Source organism: Mus caroli, chromosome 7, assembly GCF_900094665.2.
Source record: "Mus caroli chromosome 7, CAROLI_EIJ_v1.1, whole genome shotgun sequence".
NCBI lineage: Eukaryota > Metazoa > Chordata > Mammalia > Rodentia > Muridae > Mus > Mus caroli.
In genome coordinates, this window is record NC_034576.1 from 117,202,556 (window position 1) to 117,227,379 (window position 24,824).

The window sequence follows — 24,824 nt, forward strand, 5'->3', positions numbered from 1 at the left end:
TATATATATATATACATACATACATACATATATATGTATATATCTTTCCAGATGCATTATCAACATCCTGTTTGCTATTATTAATTCAACAGCAATGTATATTTATGGCAATTCGCTGCAAATGTTCACGAAAATGGGAATTTCTTCTCTTGTGTTTGTAGTTCATTGATGCTAAGATTTTCTGTTGTTTGCTGTGAATAATCTTTCAAAGCAGGTAGGCTTGATGTAGAAAGATCTGTGCATGAGCAGAGAGCAAGAAGAGGGCAGGAGTGAGCATGGCAGGTGGCCTGTTGGGTTGAGGGATGTGAGGGTGTGGATGGAATCAGTCAATATCTCTCAGAGGGCCAGAGACTATCTTAATCCAGCAACTCAGCTCAGTGGTGGTCACGACAGTTTTGACACATGGTGTCCAGCTGGCTGGAGTCCTGGTTGGAGGTCTGGGGAGCTCTTTTCAATGTGACACATCACATTTTTGTCACAGTTACCACAGTGGTACTCCAGGCTCTCATCTGTCACCACTTCTTTTCTCTTCCACTTTCATTTACCTGTGCTTCAAAGCAGAAGCACACTTCCTATAAGAATAGACTCAGAGACTCGGCACTAGTGTCCTATTTTCAAATCCTAAATTATTTACAAAATATTTTAATGGCTGAAAAAATACTGAAAGAAAAGTCTGTACCAAGAAACTAGAACATAGCACCCATGGTTTTGGAAACACTAGTTCTGTGGACTGTGCCTGTGGCTGGACTGGAGCAGGGCATCAAAGACTGCCCCCCTTGTCTCCTCTTGAAGCAGTGGCATGGCCATGGACAGGAGAGCACTGGGCGCTTTGGTGCCTCTTCAATTAGATGTCCATGAAGGAAAATTCATCTGCAGTCACACATGGCTTCCACAGGCAGAAAGCCGCTAAGTTTCAGGGCCTTTTCTGGTTCAAAGCCCAGACCCGGAAGGTACTTGAAAATCTACAGTTTAAAAAGCAACCACAGCACAGATAGGTGGCTCTACATAAGTGTGCCCACATTCACCCTCTCTTGGGACACACTGAGGCTGTGTTCTTATTGCTTGAGTCAGATTTTGTAGTTACTATAAGGAAATACCCAAGGTACTTTCTAAATATCAAGGATTATTTTGGCTGATAGTTGTGCAGGTGCAAATTCTAAGGGCCTCATCTGGCAATGCCTTTCTTGTTGGCAGAATCCTGAGGTGATGCAGGGCATCAAATTGCAAAGGACAGGGAGTATGGTATGCATGGTTGTGTTTGTCTGATCTCTCTCTCTCTCTCTCTCTCTCTCTCTCTCTCTCTCTCTCTCTCTCTCCTCAGAAAAATCACCAAAACTCGATTATAAGTTATATAACCTGCTGATCTTATCTAACCCTAATCACATCCCAAAGGCCTAATTTCCACATTTCGTAGAAGCACATTCAGATTGCATTTCTATCATATCCAGATGGTGGTACCTGCTCTAAGTCTCTCAGGCCCCTTTACCGAATCATATAAAACTCCACCTGTAATCTGACCAAAGCAGGTATATGATAAGGCAATAGAGAGGATTATTTTCAATCTTCTCTTTGATGGATATCTGGTCTTGAAATTGCATTCATCATTCAAAACTAGGAACATAAATAAAGGGATGGACCACATATGAATAAAACAAAGTATAAGCTTGAAGCACTAGACAGAAGAGAAAAAGCAAAAATGGGAGCAAATGTTTCAGTCTGTGTTTTGGGTCATTAATAAATACCATATGGTAAAGTACAAGTAAGAGAAGCTAATTCCACTGTCCAAGGAGAGGAAAACTGTGAAAGGGAACTAGACAGAGCAACAAATACAGAGAGAACCATGGCAAAGAACAAAACAAATACCATAGAAAATTTAATGAGTGGTTTAGAAGACAAATTGGAGTCTTCTCTAAAGTATGAAATATAAAGACATTAAAGTAATAAACCACAAATTGATAGGTATGGATGGCCAAGGATAAAATCTGAAGAGTAGATCTCTGGGCATCCTAAAATAGGGACAAAAATTGTATGTAGGGGAGAGGGGACTGAAAAGAAATACAGGGAAAATTAAATTTGAAAGTGATAAATATATTTGCCTAATTTCATAATCAGCCAAGTTGTCCTTCACTCCAGGTAAAACAGATTTACCAGATGTTGATTTATGTGAGGTCTAGTCAGTAGAAGTCTTCCATTATTCTTTACCCATCAGCCATCTAAAACAAAACAAAACAAAACAAAACAAAACAAAACAAAACAAAACAACAAAACCCTGCAAAATATCATTATGTTCTTTAACTTGCCCTTAAAGTTCTTCATCAAAAGTAATATAGTTTCAAATGATAAAGTAAATTTTTTTAAGAGTCAGCTTACAAAAAACTGAAATGCTAGCATGAAGTAAACTTTCTTACATATACAGTCTACAGGGCTTTGAAAAAAATGCAAGCAGTCCTGCAATCACTCCTCAGTGAAGACGCAGAGCTTGTTAGGTACCCAGGTAGTTTCAGCAGACACCTCTTTCTACTTCGTCTCCTGGCAACCACTGATCTGATTTCTCTTTGTACGGTGTGTCTTTTCCAGGACGGTGTATAAATAGATTTTTGCAGCAAATAGTCATTAGTTCCTGGCCTCTACCACTCTGCGTAATGCATTTGGAACTTTCTTGTTACACATCTGAAGAATTCTTTTTTATTGATGAATACTATTCCACTGTGTAGATATACCATAACTTCTATTTATCTCATGAGAACATTTTTCTCAAGTTTTGACTATTTAAAAAAAATCACTATAAAGTGTAGGTCTTTATATGAAGAATTTTTATTTTGGGGTAAATTATAAGGAGAGGGATATATCTCTTTACCCTTTAAAATGCACCCTATGGAATGGAAAAAAAATCACAGGATTTTGTGACCCACTCTAACTTACAATTAAATAATAAGCAAGAAGTCCTTTACTATAACTTTGATCTTATCTCTCTTCCCCCTTGTGTCCATCCTACTTCACTTCACAATTATGCTCTAATATTAATGTAGCCCTATACTTGGAAGACTTTACTTCCTTATCCTTTTTTGAATAAAAAGATATATATAAGTATTAATTTGAAATTTATTTTTAAAAAGTATCTTTAAAAGTATTTGCTTTCACGTGGTGTTCTCTTACATATTTTGTTGTTGATTCTCCTCCCCCTTGACTCCACCTCTTCTCCCTGACTCCTTTGCTCCTTCCACATCTTTTAATCCCCAATATTCCTCTCCCACTTGGAGTTATTGTCACCCTCCCAAACCCCCAAAGTGTTCAATATTTCTCATGTAATTGTGCAATCACCATCTCAATTGAGGTATCAGAGAAATGCAAATTAAAACCACCCTGGTCAGAATCACCACCATCAAGAAAGTAGACAATGAAAATGCCCTCTGTGATGAGTGATTGTAAGCTTGAATATTTAGATTCTCCAGTAGCTGACTATTGATTTGGTTCACAGCTCCCAGTCTTAGAGTTGGTCCACAGAACATCTTTCGAAATCCCTACTAGAGTATCTGAGACTTTTGACTGTTAAGGCCTGGCAGCTTTCTATAGATTCTCTTCTTTAGCTCTTTACAATCTTCTCCCACTGAAACACTAACCTGGATTGACCCTGCTTAACTTTTGAGTTCAGATTACGATCAGATAAGACACATTCAATGTATGATTATAGACTCATCACAGCTTCCTGTCTTTCTCCAACCTCATCTCTCCATATTATCTCTCCCGCCCCCCCCAACCCTCACCATTCCATTTGTATTTTTCCTAGCTGTATTCGTCAACTTTTCAGAGGCTTCTCCTCATCTTAGCAACTGTCCTGTCCACTTCTCCAAGGATATCAGTCACCAACATAATTTGCTACTACTGCTGCTCTCTTAGCTCCCACTGCTGCCATCTGCACAGGCTCCCCTACACCACCGCCATTAACCACCGTGACTGCTTTCAAGGCTCTTGACAGCTTCTGCAGCTCTGAGGTCCACAGCTTGGGGGCCAACACTCTGCTGATGCTGCTTCTCTCTTCCTGGCAACTCAGCCATCTCTACTGCTGATGGGTGTTAAGAGTAGGCAAGAAAAGACAACCCAAGATAAGGCTTCTGTGGAGCCTAAGGTTGCAACCAGGGAGGCAGCATGGGAGAGTTTCTTCTGGCAGGCTCACACAGTGAGCTCAATGGCCTGATTACAGATCTGGAAAGGAAGTGTTTCCACCAATTATAGTAGACCTTCATGCATATGAAGAATTGCGTTTACACACAATCACTGCCTTTTCTGCTTTGTATGAGTTACAATAGTCTTTCTGTCACATCCCAGACAACTGCTACCTTTCTTGTCTGGGTGAAAGAGGCTGCAGATCATTTGAGTTCATCAAGGTTTGAGTTGACACAAACTTAGCCACAGTTGTACTTCAGAGAAGGAGTTGTGTGTTGTGTTTTGCAGCAAGCAGCTGCAATTGGTATGTAACTTCCTCAAGGCATATGCAGAGTTTGAAGTGACCTAAGGGTCGTCTGACTTGCTGTTTAACTGACAGTCTTCAACAGGCAGGGAGCTCGGGAAGAGTCTAAGGGCTGGTAATTATAGAACCAAAGATTCCTATCGGCAAACATCTATGCTTAGTTACAAGAAAGTAAACACCAGAAGGGATGCTTTCATTAAAGAACTATTGTTACTTTCAATGGTTATTGTAACATGTTAAACAGAATTTTAACCATGCTTAACACTTGTCCAGCACCTTGAGGTGAGATGGATTCTCCTCATCTGCCTCAAGTCTTAAAAGTTCTGATTAGGATGAGTAGGTAAACCCCCTCCCCCCCTTTCCTATTACAGTGATAAAAGAGAGTCGTGGGGTAGGGGGATGGCTCAGTGAGTAGACTACTTAGCCCTTAAGTTTGAGAACGTGAGGTAGAATTCCCTGCACCCATGCAAAAGATGGGTATGTTAGCAAGTGGCGAGATGAGACGCAGAGGCAGGAGAATCTCTGGGAACTTAGGTAAGCAACCCTGGCACATGTTTTGTAAATAGGAGGCCCTGCCTAAAACAAAATGGGAGACAAAGACTGACACTAGAACTTGTCTTCTCACAACCACACATATGCTGTGACATTTGTACACACACACACACACACCAAAAGAGCAGCAACTAAGGACTACCAAAATCAACAGGGGAGACTTGAAAAGCATTCAGAACAAAATCCATCTTAGTTTGCTTTCTATTGCTTTGATAAAGATCATGACAGTTTATTTCATTTCACATCTTAAAATTCATCATGCTGGGAAGTCGAGATAGGAACTGAAGCAGAGGCCATAGAAAAAGGAAGAAACATTGCTTACTGGCTTCCTCAGCTAGCCTTCCTATACAACCCATGTGTACCTTCCTAGGAACTGCACTGCCCACAGTGAGCAGAGCCCATTCACATCTACCACTAATCAATACTCCACAGACTTGGCTACAGGCCAAGCTGATGTAGGCAATTCATTATTTTAAATCCTCTTCGTAAATATATCTAAGTTTATGCCAAGTTGACAAAAACCAACCAGCACAACATTGGAAACAAATAAAAGGCAGTTTGAATATTAATACTTTCCACTGTAAAAATAGAGACTATTTTCAAAACATGGAAAAATTATCCATCAACATAGAATTCTAGATACATCAAAACTGCTATTCAAAATGAGGGTAATATGCAAATACTGTAAGAAGGAATTAAGGCAGATTTTTCCATAAGTGTTAACAGACTCTTAATGTAGACTCTAGTGAAGACCAGCAATATGGCTTAGTGGATGAAGGTGCCTGTAGCCAAGACCCATGACCTAAGTTCAATTCCTAGGACCCACTTGACTGAAGGAGAGAACTGATTTTTTTTGAAGTATTTTTTGACCTCCACATGAGTCAGTGTTCATGCTGCAATACCCCCCAGATTCATACAAAATAAATAAATATTAAACAAATAAATATTAAACACTGTTTACAAAGAACTGGTGAAGAATGAACTCTAGGAAGAGGGAAATATAGCTAAAAAAAGTATGCAGTCACAATAATTTCTGTTGCTGAAATAAATTGAAATTTTTACCAAGAGAGGTGAGGATCAGAGTAAATGTTATCTCATCATATCATGGAGTGACAGTGCTGTTGTGGGTTAGGGGTCAGTCCACAGTCATCCCAGCCTGGGGGCCTTATAGCTCAACTGGTGCCAAGGTTTTGACATTTCCAGTTATCTCTCTATTATGTCAAGTTTTAGGAAACTTCACTCATTTTCTTAAGCCACGATGTCTTTAACTTTGTATCAGGAATGCATGTATCATTTCTATACTTATGTAATATTCAAACGTATACTTTATTTATGCCATTTCTATTATGGGGTCTTGAAATACTGACACGAGCAGATCTTGACCCCAGCTTTTCAATATGAAATTAAATTCTGTGTCACTTAGAAAAATCATTTCAGAAACGATTTGGAAAACTAAAACACATCTGTCATAGAAGCCACACTACATGTCTGCTGTGTGGGTTATTCCTTTCATGTAGCCTTGGGCCACCAGGTGACCAGCTTTTCACCTTCTTTCTGAGAAGATAGATGGGCCTTTGTATTATGGAGCCTCTGGCTCATTTGGCCACTTGTCAGGAGGAAAGCAATATTTTGGCTGTTTTAAACATCACTTTTCTTATATGGTGAATATTTTCTTTAACTATAGGTGGACTGAATAACTTTCACAACATACCCAAGGTCATAATCAATAACTATAAACCATAACATTGAAAGTCCACGCTGTTATTACTGAGTAAGTGTGGGGATCTTTAGACTTAGAATGAGAGTCCTCATACATGACTTACCTTGTGACTTGTGACTTTATTTGATATCCATTTTAATCAACACAGTTTTTCATCTGGTTAGGTTTCATATAGGACAAGATTTTTTTAAAAAAATCACGTTTGTTTCCTCCATCTCCATTTTCTAACCCAAGTATCCTTCTTTATGTTACTAAAACAGTTCACCAGTCTCCCCAGACCACACTGGGACCTCCTACCTCAGAATCATCATCAGATGGGAAGTCAAGTTGGAATTTCTGACAGAGAAACTCAGAAACAGAGATCACTGTTGACTTCATAAAACTGATAGGCCTGTCATGTTTTCTTTGTATTTTACCATTTTCTCTGGATGTCCCCTGTGCTGCATAACATTTTGGCAACGTGACACAATTCAGTGTTCTCTGAGAAGAGGAGACATCAGTTGAGAAAATGTCTCCATCAGATTGGCCTGTGGGCAAGTCTTGGGGAACATTTCCTAGATGAACACTTGATGTAGAAGGGTCCAGATCACCGTAGGTATTGTCACCTTGGGTAGGCTGTTCTGGCTCATATAAGAAGGCAAAGAAGGCAAGTTGAGGAGGCCAGCCTGGTCTACACAGTGAGTTCCAGGACAGCCAGGGCTATACAGAGAAACCCTGTCTCGAAAACCAAAAAAAAAAAAAAAAAAAAAAAAAAAAAAGAAGGCAAGTTGATGAGCATGCAATGGGGAGCAGGCCAGTGAGCAGCACTCCTTCATGACCTCTACTTCAGCTCCTGTGTCCAGGTTCCTGCTTCTGAGTTCCTGCCTTGACTTTCCTCAGTAGTGCACTGTGATTGTATAAGCCAAATAACCTGTTTTCCTCAGCTGCTTTTTGGCATGGTGTTGACCATATCAACAAAAAGCAAATGAATGTGTCCCCCAAGCTTGAATATCCTGTAACTTCTGTCACTCTCCTTCAACTGAGGTGACAGAAGAGTCTTTGGAACTAATATTTCATATCTTCCCTATGGCCTACTCAGATCAACCAACCAGTTCGTGAAATTCAATGTTTACTTCCTTCCTTAAATCCACTTCAATTTCTATCCAGGGATTTCCAGTACCAGAACTGTCCCTCCAGATCATTTCTGCCATCCCACCTCCATCTCCACCCTCCCCTTGGATGCTCGTTACATCTCTCTAGTGGAAGTCCACAAATCAACTTCCCCTAGCAGCAAACTCACTGAATACATTGCTGTACCCAAGACCACGGCCACATATGAAGAGTATGTGAAGGTCCATCACTTCCCCTTGGAAACTGTCACAAGGCTCTGCCATGAGATCTGTTCAGCTTGCTGAGTTCTTTCTACTCAAGATCAGTTGCCTCTGCAATATACTGTCTAGTTTTGCCTAAACCAAAGAAGATGTAGCATTCCAAGTCAAAATTACAATTTGTCCTTGAGATATGCTACTGATAGTTTTAAATGAAAAATTATTTTAATATTCTTTCATTTTCTGACTTGAAGAACTATACTTCTTATAGAACATGATTTTTGTGTATGTAGTATTTTAATATTTATACAGTTCTACTTATAATTATCATTTTCTATTACTGAAATATATTCTCACACACTGAGAATTTTATTCATGCATATAATGTTTCAATCAAGTCTACCTCCATTCCATTTCTCTAACTCTTTCTTCTTCTCTCTTTCTCTCTCTCTCTCTCGCTCTCTCTTTCTTTCTTTCTTTCTTTTTTTTCAGTTCACTTAGTGTTTCCAGTATGTGCAAGAGTATAGATAATTTTATCATTGTCAGAAAGCAGAAGTTATAGTTGTCTTGGCAAATTCTCTGCCACAATAGATATGGATGTGTGTGTATGCCTCCCATTTTCTAAATATGTGGCCTCAATCAAATGACCTGACTTCCTTGAAGCTTGCTTTTATTTTTCTGAAAAGGAAGCTGCATGCATCATCTTACAGCATTGCCATAGATTTGTTGGACAGTGTCTGGGAGGGCATCATTCTTAGCACAGTTATTGCTAAGTAAATGGATCCTGAGTCTAGGATGGTTGTAATGCCAGAGCTACCTTAGGGATTTGCCTCCTGTGGCTATGACTTATGCAATTCAGTCACTGGTTGGAGCCTGCCTATTAAGGGTAAGATGTGTGGCACTTATCTCTAGTGTCAGTAACATGTGAATTTGGAAGGGTGCACATTAGGAAAGCTTAGCTAAATGTAGAGACTTTGAACTGCAATAAGTTAGCTAGGCTTAGTTGAATTGCCTAGAAATTTTGTTTAATTAAGTTTACAGTTAGGATAGTCTATGTGAGACATCTCTGTACACAACCAGCATTTTATAGCTCATATTCACTGGAACTTATCTGCTAACTCACCTATTCACATTTCAATCATTGCTCTACCTAGACTTTTCTTTCACTTGTCTGACTGCTAAGCCAGTGGGTATGTTTTACTCCTTGATATAAAAGGTGGTGATCAGCAGGCTGTCCACAAGATCAGAGGTCATGAGAACTGGAATGGTTGTGAACTGACGACTTCATGGGCCAAGCTAATCCTTTGGGCAATAGTTGGTCTTTCCCTCTCCCATATTACATTATGCTCCCTTCCATATTGTTTGTTCTGCTATCTCCCAGTTCTGGCATCACACACACAACCAGCAGCCTTGTAGAGAATGTCTAATCAGTTCACCAGGTTCCATGTCTCTGACTAAACCTCCATAGATCTGTCTCAGAAGGAAGGCTGTGAAGATTAATCAGAGAAGTACCCTAGGACAGTCAAGGGCCTCCTGACCAACTCTCAGCCCACAATCAGCTGGTGTTGTAGTCTCACTGGAGACTTTGGAGTAAAAAGATACTAATCATAGACTTTCTGTTATGTTAAAATCTTGACTTTCAACTTTATTTTAGTTGTATATTGTTTATTGAAATGAACTTTAAGGCTAGTGCTCTATATGGTAGGCAGTTGTAAGGGATTGAACAGTGTCTTCCAAAACCAGACTTTCAAGTCTGAATCCTATGAGCCTAAAGTGAGATCTTATTTAGAAACAGAACCCCAAAGAGGTACTGAATAGAGGTTAAACCATTTGGGATCAGAAAAGTCTGAGACCCAAGATGACAATGCAGTAAAAACAACCACACAGGGACAGGTGGAGGCTGGGCAAAGCTCCTATAAAATTAAGGTTTGGGGTGTACTGTAAACACCAGAAGCAGATGAAGATTTGGGGTGTACTGTAAACACTAGAAGCAGAAGAGGGAAGTGAGCAAACTTTTCACTCAGAGCCTTTAGGAAGAATCAACTCAGCTACCATCTGAAGCTTTGGAATCCCATAACTTAAAGGCAGTAAATTTCTATCTATTTTAAAGTTCACCAGACTGTGGTTATTTTGTACAGCCAGCTTTGGAAGCTAAAACACATGCCAAGTGTGAGCTGACCTCTCTTTCCAATACCAGATCACTCTTCTCTTCTCCCCAAACCTAGAAGTCTGTGGAAATTCTGTAGTCCCCCCACCACAGAAAAGCTTTAAAATCCTATTTGAAGCTTTCTGTTGGGGGATTGGTGTGGTCTCACATGCCTATAATCCCACTTACTTAGGCTGGAGAATTGTAATGAGTTCAAACTCAATCTTGGCTATATAGAAAAACTTTGTCTCAAAACAGATACATGCCAATACAAACTCACAAGTTTTCTGGCTCGTCAGCCCCCACCTTTAGGGTCATTTCTAAGCCCATCTCAATAGGAGGACCAGGTAGCCCCACCAGTTTATCCCCGCACCACCATGCAAGTCAAATTTAGCCTGTATTTCTATAAAGTGGGGCAGTTACTTGGGCAGCCACGTGTCTAGAGCAGGCCCGAGAATCCCAGAGTTAATCAGCCCTCTGTAGACCCCAGCCTGGCTGCTCCCCAGGCCTGGCAAGCACCCCAAAGGCGTGATTATCTGATGGTTCTAACACAACCAGCACCAGGGTCTTTTGCTTAATTAATCACAGAAATGTTCCTGCCTAACTTCAGACAACAAAATAATGAGCAAGCCTGTGAGTGGTTCAAAGAGTACAGAAAAACAAGCTTTCCCTTAGGAAAGGGCCCATTGGGACAGGGAGGTCAGAAAAGTCACTATGCTCTGCTTATGCTACTGTATGCATTTGGCTGTAGCCCCCTTACTAGTCATACAGTGATACTGTAAATGTGTGGTTATAGATTAACACACAGACCATTTGGGTTTTAGGAATAGGAAATGTGAAGATGCACACAGCTGTCAGAGACTACTCAGGTTGACCTGCTATTTGATCAATGAAGATGAGGAAACCCATGATAGTTTTACAGTGTGCCAGGGCCATGAGGTTGAAGCATGGCCCTGCTATTCTAGGGCCTGGCATCTGTAAAAGTGAACAGGTAAATCATAGAAAGTAGAGTCTGCTTGAAATCATAGAGAAAAGGGAAAGAAAGTAGAATCAGGAGGGAAGAGATGTGATCCTAGCTTATAGGATTTGATAGAGATATTAGCCTAGGGCAGAGAACACATGGGACAGTACAAGTCAGCTGAGAGATCGTAGAATAGTCTGGAGGTAGAAGGCAAATTTGGGTATCTTGAAAGTTTATGAGATCCGGGGTCCTATAAGTATAATTAGATAGGAAACCTACTTTTTAAGGAGCTCAAGACAGTTCAGTGTTAGGGAGGATAACAGAAAGGTGTGGATGAGCATTATTGGAAGAAATGCTGAGATTGTGGAGAAGTGAGGTGTCTTTGTTGCTTTGTTTTGGCTGTGACAAAACACTATGACCAGGGTAACATGTAAAAGAAAGCATTTAATTGGCTTATAGTTTTAGAGGTCCATGAGGGTGGAGCAAAAGCAGACCTGAGAGCTGACATCTTGATCGACAACCATCAAGCCAAGAGAGAGCACTAGGATTCAGATGAGGCTTTTTGAAACACCAAAACAAATAAAAAAAATCTGACCTGCAGTGACACACACCTCTTCCAACAGACTGTATCTCCTCCCAGTTCTTCCCACATAGTTCACCAACTTTGGACAAAATATCCAAATTATATGAGCCCTTCGGGGCCATCCTCTTTTAAGCCATCATAGGGAAAACTGTCCAGTTTTGGTTTTAAGGAAGAGTGCCAACAGGTATCAGTACCTCTGAAGAAAGAAGAACAGACATATCAGGTGTCAGACCAACTTCTGAAAAGGCAAGGTTTGTTAGGGAGAAATCCTAGAAAGATGGAGAGGGCTGAGAAATTCAGATCAATGGTGGAGAAGACACATGAAGAGAGGACCCAGTAGGTGAGGCTGCTGAGAAGAGCTTCACAAGGATTTTGTTTAGGTGGGAGCAAAGACCACTAGCCAGAACCACTGCTCATTATTTTAGGGCTTTAATGCACATAATTTATTGAGAGGCAGCAGAGATGCAGGACCTCCGTGCTGAGTTCTACAGTGGCAACAGAGAACTGTTTCCTACACTCACACTCAGTGGTTCCCAAGGCAGGGCACATAAGCAATAGCATATGAAGGCTGAGCCTAAACTGGCTGTTTGATGTATTGCAGTTATTTCTTAATTGAGCTATTTTCTCCAGGAGAGGAGAGGAAGCTCACGACTCTCCTGAGGTAAGCAATGCATGAGTCTACACAGTGGAAGCTTAGTGTAGACTCTTGAAGGTCCCATGCAAGCTTGGGGACAGAGTTATGAGCAGCTGAACTGCAGAGGAGAGATTTCTGAGACCTGTGGAGCTACTTGTAAGTTGTGCAGACAGCTCAAAGGATGCAGCTTCCATCCATGAACTGTTAGTTGTGTTAGGATTGGCTCTTCAGGGGTTCAGCTACTTTTGGGTCATCTATGCTCCTGTAAGTAGTCCTTCATTCACACTCCTGTAAGTAACCCCAATAAAACCTCATTGGCTCATAAAGGTGGACCTTGGTACAGCTGTTACTTGGGTCTGTCATTGGATCCATTTCTGTGGTGAGGAGGTGTGTGTGTGTGTTGATGTTGTTGTTGTAGTTGTTGTTGTTGTTGCATCTCCTTTGGAAAAGTCTCTCACATAACATCGTTTTCTATAATTCCCTTGAAAGTTGCTTCTTAAGCCTTTAATTTTGGAAGGCCTGGTTCATCCCCTATGCTCCAGCAAGCAGGACTGGGAGAATGCTATGGCTACATACTGAGTGAACTTTTCTCCTTAGAGCCAATGCTTTAGCACATATCTAGAGGTGCTGACATGAACAGGTGGTGGCGATAATCTGAAAGGCTTCTGGGGGTGCTATAAGAAGCAAAGGGGATAGCAATCTCAAGGTGGGTAGAAGTGCAGACTTCACACCAGGCAGGATGTTCTTGTTGAGGTTCTTGGCTTATGTCCCTCACATGTCCCCCTTGGCTTGCCCATGGAGCAAGCAGAACTGCTCCCTGGATGTTCCCCTCAGCTACATGAGATTTTGAGTTTCTGTGAGAAGTTACGTGCAGGAAAGTTTAACTACAGTGTCTAAACCACATGCTATAGTTATAAAATGTTTAGAAGATGAACCTGATCCCATTAGAAATGTGATATACAGTGAGATCTATACCTCCTTAAGGAAGAGGGAGCCAGAGGCAGATGGGAAGAGGCCTCCTCAGCTTTAGACAGCTTTGGGTGAAATAGATGTTTTCAGCATCTGAGTGACTGGGGGCACATAAAAGTGACACATGCATACTCTTCAAGAGGCCCCCAAGTGCAGAGAACACAGCCTGGAGCCATGCCTGTGTTGTTGGGTGCATCATGTAGATGAGAGGAAGCAGGGAGGAGCCTGAAGAAGCTGTTGGGTTGGTGGCCAGTGGGTGCTGGTACCACTGTATTTTGCCATTGACCTTGGAGAAAAAAAAGCACCTGGCTTTGTTCTTTGTAAGAGTATAAACCCCTTTTCATTTGACCTCTGATCCTATTGCTTAGAAATGGCAGGTGGAGATGGCATTTGGCGACCTCTGAGGTCCTTTCAGATTAGTAAGATCATGGCCCCTTGTTTCAGATAAAACACATCTCTTACACAGCACCATTTTTTTCCTTTTCTTAAAATAATATCTTAAAAGTGGTTGTCCACAGATTTGTCGTCTATGTTTTATGTATCTATCATCCTTTGTTACTCTAAGAGTTACGAATATGCTGTTATGATTTGGACCAAGCAGTTAGTAATGGCACTAGAGGCCAGGTCATCTCAACATGCTGTGTTGGTGATGTAGGTAACATTTAGAACTTCTCACTTTGGCTCTAATGTTAAAATCACCTGGAAAGAAGATTAGCTACACTCACACCTGGGACTCACTTCAGCCATGTAGACCCTGACTTTACTGGCTAGACTGAGGAACATAGTTTTTAACTCTTTTGCCTAGACTTCTATGACTAGAGTATGCAGCTGAGTTAGTCACAAATCACTGGTGACCAGTGATTACATCTGTCATGCTCATCTTGATGAGTTTTGAGCTATCTCTCAGGGTATGAGTCCTGTCTGCCATGCTACTAGGAGGGAAGAGCAGTGACCCATGAGGATACCTTTTTGAACAGGAGTATCTGGGAAGAGATCTTCCATTTTGTATCAGACAGAATAGTAAAATCATTATTGTTAAGTATCTGGTTACATATTATTTTGTTTTGAGAACATCAGCACTGGACACCTACCTCATACTCAACAGCCTATAAAACCTAAGGACTAGAACAAAAGAATTGATTTAGATGAATAACCAGAATATTGGGACATCAGTCATATCTTGATATGCCCACAAGGACATTAATAGATAACTATCTTAACCTAGCTCTAGAAAACCCAGCTCTTAAAAGATTACTATCTAGCTTGAGATGTTCTGGTGAACAAAGGCACATCATTGCTTCTTCTTGTGTGAGCTCCTCCAAACCTGGTCAGGACTAAGTCAGAAGAAGCTACTTGTTCTAAAACTTTAGAAAGTAAGTTAAGGCCTACCCAACATGTAGGTAGGGCAATGGGTCCTTGGCCATTGTCTTCTATATTCCCTTGAGAGTGTGCCTTCCTCTACTTTGAGATAAACTCTATGTGGCTAGGGGTTGGCTCAGTTGGTAAAGTGCTTGCTTAGCACACATGAAGCCCTATGTTCTATCACCATCATCACATAAACTGGGTGTCATGGTATATCCGGGACAATCCTAGCTCTGGGGAAGTGGAGGTAAGAGGATCAGAAGTTCAAGGTTAGCCTCGGCTACATGGGATCCTATAATTTTTAAAAATTAAAAGAAATGTAGTCACCTGATTATGTGACTGTTACTGAGTGTTATGACTAGGAAAAGGACAGGGTTTTGTTAACATTATGTGTCCAATGCTCAGGGACCCAATAAGCAGGTGCTGAGTAGAAGAGGGAATGAAAACATCACCTCAGACTTGCTCTCATTTTATTGACCTTCTGTCACCATGGATCAGAAATAGAATCCACGCTTCCTGCTGTCTGGCCTAGTGAGATGCTGCAGCTGAGAAAAGGTGGCCCTGCCCATAGTGACAACTACTCCAGGCTTCACTGAGGACATGAGTGACAGTTCTCTCAAATAGCTCAGCAGTGTGACTGAAGCCTGGAAGAGGAGGATTTGAGTGCATATCTGTGTTTGCTCTGGCCTCAGGATACATTGTGATCTGCTAAATCTCTTTAACAGTGACTTCTGAGAGCAACCCTCAGGAGATAGCTTGGCTGGGCAGCTTGCCCTGTGTACTTCATCAGTCACCTTCTTTGCCAGGGAAGAACAATGGAGCCTTTGTGCCTCCCACACCCAGGTCCCAGGGTTGCCTTCCAAGGAAAGCCTTGGGCATGGGTTTGCAGCCCTGTGGGGGTGAGGAGGAAGAAAAGGGTTTCCCAGAGCAGGTATCAGTTACCTGACCCCCTAAGAAAGTTTTCTCACCACATCTCCCTCGTTTCTGTCCAGGAACATGGGAGGCAAGGGGGTTAAGGTTTCCTGGTAAAGGACTACATTCAGGCAATTGATTCAAGGGAAACCCAGAGAAAAGGCTTACAAAACCTTAATGGCTTTCTCACAGTTGATGAAGAAGTCTGGCTAAAGCCTGAGTCTCTGTCAGGGCATTGGAAGAAATATTTATTCATTTATTCCCCTGTCCCGTCCCCACACAGAAGACAGCTCATGCTTGTCAGAGAAAGTCCTGGACAACTTGCCTCTCTGTGTACCTCTGCAAAACAACTCTCACTTTATCAAGGTTTTTGTTTATATATATCTCGATATATACTGTGAAGGGTGAAGGATGTGTAGGTGATATACCATTCAAAACTGATAAAACATACCCAACATGTCTCTGTTGATTTTTAGCAAAACCTATCAGCAGTCTATCAGACAAGTGCATTCTTAGAAGTCCAGGTGGAATGACACCTGTAATGAAGATGGTGAAATTACACCACGCAACACTTTGTTTTCATAGCATGATGGTTAGTTTTGACTGTCAGCTTGATACAACTTAGATTCTGGAGAAAGCATATCAATTGAAGGATTGTTTGGAATAGGTCAAATTATGGACATGTCTGTTGGAGGTTGTCCTGAATGCCTTCATTGATATGTGGAGATACAGTTGACTGGGTATCACCATTCCCTAAGCTTGATATACTGACAGAGTTCTCAAAGTATAGGTACAAACCAATTGTGCATGAAGGATATACAGAAGTTAAGGAGATGAGCAACAAACTGTTTCATAACCATAGCAGGGCCAACTCAGTCTCTAGAGGGATTGCTTGTAGGCACAGTGCCTGTGGGCCTATAAGAACCTTTCCCCAGCCCTGGGAGCAGCAAAAGACTGCAGAAGCTAGTGGTGGGGCTGAGAGATTGTGCGTGAACAGCTGGACCTGGGAGCATCAGCCAAGCCACTAAGTACTGCCAAGAAGGAAGATGAGGCCTGGAAACAGGAAGTACTTTCAGTACTGGAAAGTACTGAAAGGCAGGATGACCAGACAAATAGTAGGGTGTAGGCAGAGAGGACACTCCAAATTCTAGAATTTGGAATGTAAGTAAAGAAAATAAAAAATGCTAGTTAATTGTCAGTTGTTATTATTATTTTAAGTCAAGGAAGTCTTCCCAGAGAAGTTAAGTCAAATGCTATTCTGTGGAGGGGGAACGAGTCAAAGCGTTGTCAGAAACCTACAAGCAGAGAGTGTGCTCTGCTTTCTACATGTTGGTCATGCTGCAGAAGGGAAGGCTGAAGATAGCAGGATGGAGGCAGAGGCTGTGGAGTTCTCTGGAAGAAGTGCTACAAGTAGAGGCAATCTCACAAGTTCAGGGAACAGCAAAGAGGCTACTGCTGCCAAGTCAGGTAGTTGTACAGCTGGCGAGGCCACAGGATGTGCAATGAAGACAGGCTTTGACTCTGCAAAAGGTGCTTTGGAAGCTGGGGCATTGGGGCGGCAATGCATAACAAGGGTTTCTCAGGACAATTTCTCCCCATCACTACCACACTTCAGGTGGAATCTAGATCAACAGCCACTTGAGTTTATATCACTATAGTTTCCAGCCTCTACAAACTGTTAAGCCTGAATGCTGCATCTTGGCTCACAAACCTCAGCGATTCTGCATCTTTGAGTCTGCACTGTATCCAGGAGACTACCATGAAGACTCTCTCTCTCTCTCTCTCTCTGTGTTTGTGTGCGGCACGCGTGTGTGTGTGTGTGTGTGTGTGTGTGTGTGTGTGTGTGTAGTATACATGTGTAATTGTGTATCTAAAAGAGTATGCACATGGGGGTCAGAAGTCCAAGCCACTCTCCACTAATCTTTTGAGAAAAGGTCTCCCAGTGAACCCAACAGTCACTGACTGGCCAGGACCGTCTGTTCAGTATGATCTGGGTCTCTAATTATCTCTGTGTCTCCCTGCCCCAGTGCTAGGATTACAGAAGGATGCCACCATTCTGGGGATCCAAATCCAGATCCTTATGCCTCTACAGAAGGAAATTTACTCACTGAGCTATCTTCTCCCTCCGTAACTGGAGATTCTTTAAGAGCACTTGGAAAGAATCCAGGAAGAAAAGGATGAGAAGGGAAGCCACCACCTCTGACACTGATGAAAACACCCTCTAATGTGATGCCTGGATGGGTTGGGATTGGCACGAAATGTGTCTTTCGTGGAGCCAAGATTCCTGCTGTGTATCACACACTCTCCCAGGGAAACATGGTTTCCTATGAGAGGTTGAAGCATAAGGGTGTTACCCAGCACTCTGATGTGATTCTGATACTGTGCATAATATCTTCCCATTCCATGTGATGTTCATCTTTAGGTTGGACCCTTGCCTTTAGTCTCATTGGGATCCCACTGATGCTAGTAAGTATCGATCGGTTGGTCCCTCTGCACTTCTGTCACTTAGGCTCCAAGGAGAGTCCTAATCTCCACTAGGATGGCCCATGTAGTAGAGCTCAAGTGCATGCTTCAATTCCACAATTCAACATAAGTCCACTCAGAGGAAGGAAAAGGAACCTGGAATTCATTGGCTTAGGTACCTGAGTATATCTTCCTTTAATTTATTTTTCATCAAACCCTTGTGACCTATAGTAGGCTCAATGGCAAGGTATTTACGTGCTTTTTATTCTCTATAACCTTCCTTCAAGATAGAAAAATGAACATCTTGAGTCTGTAGCTGAAGAAAGGAATCTCAGAAATGTGAATGGATCTTGTTTGGTTTTACAGAGTTAAATGGAAACCTAGTGTCCACACCTCACAGTGAAACACCCATAGGTCAGTGTTAGCGTTTGCCTGTGAACTCGTAGCAAATAAAGCTGAAATTCAAACTCTTACTTCATGCTTTCCCAAATGACAGAATCCTATGTCAACATCTCCTGGTGAGTAGAAATGAACCTGCAGTAGTTTCATCCTGTAGCTATGATAAAATACTCAGGGGGCGGTGGGGAAAGCAACTTTGGGAGAGAAAAAAGTTTATATCATCTTTTTTTGGGGGGGGGGCAGGGTTTCTCTGGCTGTCCTGGAACTCACTCTGTAGACCAGGCTGACCTTGAACTCAGAAATCCGTCTGCCTCTGCCTCCCCAGTGCTGGGATTAAAGGTGTGCACCACCACGCCCAGCTGGTTTATATCATCGTATAAGAGTCGAGAAACTGAAGGAAGTCAAGGCAGGAACTAGAGCCGCAATTCAAAGAAGAAACCAGGGAGGGGCATTTCTAGCTGGTTCACTCCTGTTCGTGCTTGCCTAGCTTTCTTATATAACATAGAACCACCTGTCCAGGGAATGGTGCCACCCACAGTGGGCTGGGTCCTTCTATATCAATGAAAAATCAGGATAATATCCCATTGACAAGACCATCTTATATAGACAAATAGCACAAACCTCTTGTTCTTTCACCTTTTTCCAAATGAAGATAAAATATCCCTATCTCCTCCCTCCTCCAGAGTACAAAAAGGAAATGCCATATCAGACTTGAAATGAATGACTGGCATCTTGATCTCAGGGCCCTCCCATTCTCCTAAAAATGTTATGTGTATTTTTATGTTCACAAATTTTTCAGCATCAAGTATTTTGTTATAGTGGTAAAAATAGACTAAGAGAGCTGCACAGTAGCTCAGAGTAAGCAGCAGGTTTCAAATCTGTAAGTCCTCAGAGGATCAAAGGACCACTGAGCAACCAACCCGCTATTTGAGTTCTCGTCAAAGTATCATGCCCACTCTACATTAGGTCCTATTGCCTTCCTCCTTACTGTGAGCAGCTGGTTGTTGGGTGGTAGAGGTGAGCTCAGCTTCCCATGGCTTCTAACTCTGTTAGCAGGATCAAGTCTGCCTCCATCTTCTTTTACTTCCTCTAGAAGTGTTGTGTGTAGTTTTGAAACCGACTGCACTCTTGCCCCTTCTGGCTTTACCTTGGTCCTATCCAGCTTAGCTCTGGGAGGTGAGCATGTTACCAGCTTCTCCTGGCTTCAATCTCTACCAACTTTGCCCAGGTTAGGCTGCCACTAACCCTAACCTGGCTTCCCTTTCTACCTGCCTTTACCTAGGACCAGCAGAGCTATCAGCCCCTCCTGAGTTCGGTGGATCCATTGATAAAAGACACACACACACACACACACACACACACACACACACACAGAGAGAGAGGGGGGGGGGGGAGAGAGAGAGAGAGAGAGAGAGAGAGAGAGAGAGAGAGAGAGAGAGAGCTTGTTACCTCGTTACTTTACAACTTGCCTACTAGATATTGCTGGGCACAGATATCTCCCACCTGGAAAAGTTTGCCTTCACTAGTTTATTATCTCCATATCTCCACCTGCTCTAAACTTAATCCTTTCTAGCCCTTGCCAACATCCTTGGCCACCCACCAGTAGTGGAGGCTACAACCCCAGCTCTACTGGAGACTTCACATGATTGCTGCCCTCTTCTTGTTCCAAAGAAAAGGCCTTCACTCCTTCCTTGTGTCTGCCTTTTCCCCCTGGGACCCAGAAGTCTCACCTTTACTCTCTGCCCAGCAATTGCCTCCCCCACCCCAACTTTCTTTACTGACAAATCAAGAGCCAGTTGGGGAACAGTGTTAATACCCTTAAGACTCTCTCTTCATTTAGACTCACTGTGTGTTTTCTTATGTGAGTTTCTTTAAAACTAAGACCTTAATTGATATTAAGAAATTAAAACTTGGAGAGGAGTGTAGAGATAATTTACTCAGGACGAATATTCAAATATGAATACATAATTACTATTTTAGAATAGGGTGTCAGGAAGCAAGATTGATTTAAAGCTGACATCTGTTTACACACAGTGAGCTGTCATCGGATGCACATGCAGGATCAGAACTAAGTTCTGTTACCATGATGGTCTAGCTTTGGCTTCCTTGTTTCTCCAAGGCAATAGCAAAACACCTAAATGTGGCTGTGCCGTTCTCTCACTACTGCTACTGTCCATGTCCCTATTGTGGACTTAGTGCTATTCTAAGCTCATTCAATAAAATAGGAGCTGGGAGATCTGGAAAAAGGTATGACAGAAAACAGATCAGATACAGTGCTTATATTAATTTTGGAGAGGAATGCATTAAATTTAGAGCAGCAGGAACAGTGATGTGTCTCTTGGGAGTGTGTCAGGACTTCAAAATATACTAAAGCATAGGTCTTGGAGTTACGAAGATTTTATTCTAAAGTCCATCTCTGTCATTTCCTATCCAATATGTCACTTCAGAAAGGACTATCCTCTCTTATGACATTGAGATTTAGTGTCATCTACACAATCCACACTAAAGAACCAGGCAATTGTGTTAAAAATGGCAAAAACTTTAAAACCATATTTTAAGTAACTTTATGATGGGCAACATTCAGAGAGGTCACATGTGGTCTTCAGGCTGTAGGGTGGCCAGGAGTTTAAATCTCAAATTCTTTATCCATAAACCTTCCCTCAAAGGGAGCTCTTGAGTATGTATTCCAAGCACTAGCCCACAGTCAGGGTAGAACAGATGCTTGACAAATGGTGGCAATGGCTATTTTAAATATCAGACAGAAAGTCTTGAACCCATCACCCATGGGATCATGTTAAGGAAGGAAAATTTAATTAGCAAACAATCTGGTAGATGCTGGTGAGTATCACAGTCTATACAATCTAGAGGAGAGGAGAGCCTCTGTGTGTGAGACAGAAGTCAGTTATGTGTAAAAGAAATGAAGTCCGTGGTATTAGAAGCCAGCTAGGAAGATACATGTCTGTCATGTGCTCTATGTGCTCTTTGTGCGGAGTCCTTGCTAATTTTCCCTGTCTCCATCAGTTTTCATTAACCCTTTCTTAGTCTCATAATGTGGACCTAACTCCAGGTTAGCATTCAATTACCTCTACTTATTTTGTAATTGAGATACTTATTTCTACTCTGGGTTTATATATGCATTGTTTGTGCATGTGTGAACACAGGTGTGTGTATGTCACAGAAGACATGTGGATATCAGAGACTGACCTCTGTGTCAGTCCCTGCTTTCTACTTTGTTTTTGACAGTCTCTTGTTTCACCTTTGAAACACCAGCCAAGCTGTCCTGTAAGATTCCAGGGAACCCTGTTGCACCATTCCCATCTCACTGTGACAGTACTGGGATTATAGATGGTCAGTGTAGTGCCAAACTTTTCTGTGAGTTTGGAGGCTCTGAGCTCAGATCCTCAGTTCTGTGCCCAAGGCAGGAAGTACTTTGTCCACTGAGCTGTCTCCCCAGCCCAATATACTTGATTTCCCCTTTTTTGTTGATACAGGGGTCTCATGCAGCCCAGGGTGACCTTCAGCTGACTATGTAGTCAACACTGGCTTTGAAGTTTTTATTTTCTTGCTTCTACCTTTTAGGAGTTATGATCATATATTTATACTCCACATGGGGTTTATAATCAATTTCCTTTAACTCTACAGATATTTTCTTAGTGTGTATGTAATAGTATATATTATATATGTATATGATTTATATTGCATACATTTTTTAAAAATTTAAAAATTAACATGTACCCACCCTGTGTATTATATGAAACATCATATTATTAGCCTTCTACTCTAAGGCCCTTTTGGGAAGCAAACATTCCCCTTCTCTAGAATCCATGGCTGCATGGTTTATTCTTGGATCGTTGGCTCTGTCCTTATGGCTCAATTTTCCCTTCGTTGTACAGAAGTGGAGCTTAGCTTCTTTCTTTCTAAGCCTCACCACTATTTATACTTGTGTACTTCATGATCCCCCTAACCTCCCAATATAATATGCTATAACTATGGTTAGCTGAATATTAGGACATCTTTACATGATAATAAATGATGTCTAATTTTATAATGTAAACTGAATTTTACATGAAAACCTGCCCAGGAATGCAGGCATCACATCAAATACCAGTCTAATTGTCTCTGTGAAGTTGTTTTTGTGGGTGAGATTAACATTTAATCAGTGGACTTGAGTAAAATAGATTATCCACTGTGGAGTGGGCTCCTTTTTAATGCCTTAAGAAGTATTTAGAGACTAAGACATCACGTCATTAACTTAAGGACTAGGTCTGTGTGCACTGCAGAGGTGTCCATGCACTCAGTCTCCTTGAATTCAGACCCACTTCAGGAAGATAAAACCCAGAGAGTGTTCATGCTTTCCAACCAGCCGAAGGCCTTCATGGAAAACTACTGAGATCTTCCTAAGAGGAGATTCTGCTCCAGGCTACTCTCAGACTGCAGCTCTCACACTCACTGGTCTCTCGTTCTCCAACCTGCTGGGTCAGCCCTGCATAATTTGAACTTGCTATTCTATGAGCTAAGTCTTTAAAACTATCTTTCTCTTTATACGTGCAGCTAGTTCTGTGTCTCTGGAAAGTCCTGCTAATAGACTGTGCAAGTGATATTCAAGTTCATCAATATAAATAAGTCCTGGTCTTTATCCTTCTTTATCCAACTTATTTTTATCCCCACTACCAGTAGTTGTCTTATTGTGCTGTTAATGTTCCTTTAGTTTTCTACTTTTCTACTGTCAACTCAATCCTAACCTTGGCTGATTGGATTTCAGCAGGCAGATGGGTGGTACTCTCTCTGGGTTTTGTTTTCCTGAAGTGAGTCTGTATTCAAGGAGACTGAGTGTGTTGACACCTCTTCAGTGCATAGAGACTTAGTCCTTAAGTTAATGCCGTGTTGTCTTGGTCTTTAAATACTTCATAAGTCATTAGTAAGGAGCCCTCATTTGCATTTGGCAATAACTTACAAGTTATGCAGTCACTCTTCACTACCCAAACTTTTGCAGTTAGCTCTAATCTAGACAGGTGCACAAAAGCCACCCTAAGAACACATATGAATCCCTTCACTGATCATAGATGTTTATTTTCTCCTCCCCTGTGTTGGTTCTCCTGTCCTTCAAACAAAAGGAAACCTCTTGAAAGCTAACCATACTTTCTCATTCATTGTATTTCCCCGATCCTTCTTAGAAGAGAATGCCAAACATGGTGTGTGTGTGTGTGTGTGTGTGTGTGTGTGTGTGTGCGCGCGCGCGCATGTGTATGAAATGGAGTAAGAAGAGGGATGTGGTGATATACTGCAGGAAGGAGCACATGGATAAGATAAGAAGCAATTAGGGCGGTGGTAGTATGTCACTGATGGGTGGGAAGCATGAGGAAAGTACCATCTGTATCAGGAAGGTTCTGATGGACCTGGTGAGAAATACTGCAGAGAGTTAAGTGGGTTCCAATTGCAAAGTGGCTCGGGTGCCAGACTAGGAATTTTCTACAGACTTGTAGGCCCCAAAGGACTTACTTCCCCTTCTAATGGCATGTGATCTGTGTGGATAGAGAAACTCCAGCTGGGCAGAATTTCACACTCCTCTGTTCTTGGCGCAGAAGTAGGTGAATGGTGGAGGATGGGTGAGAGAGAGCCTAGCAACTGAAAACAGAGTGCCTTAGACAAGGTTTCCTGTGAATTTTAAAGCCCAGTCTAATATAGAAAGAAGTGAAACCATTAGGAACCTGGCTGGTAGCCAGGGAGGGCTGCCGGGCTTCATCTAGAGAGAGAGAGAGTGGGCCAGAGTTGTGGCTCAGGTAACACTAAGCTCACATGATTATAAACAGGCAATCATTAGCTCTGTCTGATCCTCAATGGCACTAGTATCTGCCTTGCCTTCTGGATGTCTTTATTCTCAATGACTGCTTGCCAGTAAGTACAGAGATGAACAGGCTAACTAGGACCTCTCAGACACAAACTTTAGCTACCACTTGTGTAGTGTGCAATCTTTGAGCTTTCTCCACATGCATGGGTAAGTAAAAATAACATTCCAGAATTGTTGCTTAGATTGTTCCAAAATGTTCATCAGCATCTTAAAAAGAAAACTGTCTAGAAGGTTTTGAAACAAATATGCAATATATGACAGCTACATATATTTTATAGACCCAAAGGCATGTCAGTAGGGAGGGCCGAGGAGATGGCTCCATGTGCAGTAGTGCTTGCATGAGAGACTACATCTTAATTCCCAAACAATCATGTAGAAGCCAGGCATAGATGCACATGCTATACCTTCAGTTTCAGGGGTAGAGCCAGGGAGGACTTACTAGGCAGGAACTTACTAGCCAGGTATTCTAACCAAAGCAGCTAGCTTTGGGTTCTCTGAGA

General features: G+C 41.8%; 1 long non-coding RNA gene across 1 annotated transcript in view; it reads left to right on the forward strand.

The window, feature by feature from the left end:
• The window catches only part of LOC110297438, a 44,155-nt gene extending 24,252 nt beyond the window's left edge, over positions 1-19,903 (forward strand). The window contains exon 5 of the long non-coding RNA XR_002378287.1: positions 19,859-19,903. This is a non-coding gene — a long non-coding RNA (uncharacterized LOC110297438). The remainder of the gene's footprint in view (positions 1-19,858) is intronic.
• Positions 19,904-24,824: the final 4,921 nt, after the last annotated feature.